The sequence below is a fragment of the Chiloscyllium plagiosum genome, chromosome 23, assembly GCF_004010195.1.
Source record: "Chiloscyllium plagiosum isolate BGI_BamShark_2017 chromosome 23, ASM401019v2, whole genome shotgun sequence".
In the NCBI taxonomy this organism is placed as follows: domain Eukaryota; kingdom Metazoa; phylum Chordata; class Chondrichthyes; order Orectolobiformes; family Hemiscylliidae; genus Chiloscyllium; species Chiloscyllium plagiosum.
In genome coordinates, this window is record NC_057732.1 from 40390359 (window position 1) to 40391807 (window position 1449).

Below are 1449 nucleotides of genomic sequence, written 5' to 3' on the forward strand. Positions count from 1 at the left end.
TACTGAAGTCCAAATAGATCACATCTACCACTCTGCCCTCATCAATCCTCTTTGTTACTTCTTCAAAAAACTCAGTCAAGTTTGTGAGACATGATTTCCCACGCACAAAGCCATGTTGACTATCCCTAATCAGTCCTTGCCTTTCCAAATACACGTACATCCTGTCCCTCAGGATTCCCTCCAACAACTTGCCCACCACCGACGTCAGGCTCACTGGTCTATAGTTCCCTGGCTTGTCCTTACCACCCTTGTTAAACAGTGGCACCCTGTTAGCCAACCTCCAGTCTTCCGGTACCTCACCTGTGACTATCGATGATACAAATATCTCAGTAGCTGCAACCAATGACTGACATCAACTCTGCTGGAGGTGTCTGATAGAGACACCTGGCGCTTAGCCTCGGGGAGTGACAGTCGCGTGCAGTGCCAACTTCACGAAGCTAATTCACACTCTCATGGAGCTTTGAGCAGATAGTGGCACATACCTTGGCATGGCACAGATCAGATGTGCCCTTGTGCCACTGAAGGCTGTTTCTCTGGAGACACTCCCAGGCACTGACCTCTGCAGCCAACTCTGTCCAAGCTGCATTATGGAAAAACTTCCCTTCGGTTCTGGTGTCCATTCAGGAGAACCTCAATGTTCCCTGAAAGTCAGTGTCACCTTTAGCCTAGTCTTGAACGCCTTTAGTGGTGAGCAGCGACTGACGAGCAGAGGTGAAGTGTTGCTCCTGTGTTACAGACTGTGAAGTATTCAATGGCTGCCCAAAAATGGGAGCTCAGATAGTCCCAGAGAGAGCCAGGACATCCTTCCCAAACAAATGTGATGTCTTACTGGCACATGCATTTCTCATGAGCTGAGAAGAATTTAATTATTCAGGAAAATTTAACCTGCTCCCTTGAAAAATTATCACCTTTTAGACTCACTTCCACACTTAGCCTCCCAGAGAAAGGGTGACAAATAGAGTGAGAGAGACAGGGAGAGAGGGAGAGGGAAGGAGACATAGAGGGGGCAAGACCATGGCAGAAAGAGGAAGACAGAGAGAGAAAGAAATAGAGACAGAGTTGGACACACAACTGGAAACCAGAAGTGAGAGAGAAGGTGAGTGAAAGAGACAGAGAGGAAAATACAGAACGAACAGGACAGATTCAGAAAGGGAGATGGAAACAGAGGGGCGCAGGGAGAGAGAGAAAGAGAATGACCCAGAGAGAGCTAGAGAAAGGGAGCAAGGCAGAACGAGCGAGAGGGTAACAGAAAGAGTCAAACGATGAGAGACAGAGTATGAGATATGGAGAAAGAGAGACAGGCTGAGACAGAGCAGGATAAAGACAGGGAAAGAGACAGGGACAAAGAATGAGACACAATGTGGAAGAAACAGAGAGAGATGCATATTTCTGGAGGATTTGTCACAGGGTGTCCTGTCCCCCAGATTGACACACACACACACTCACACA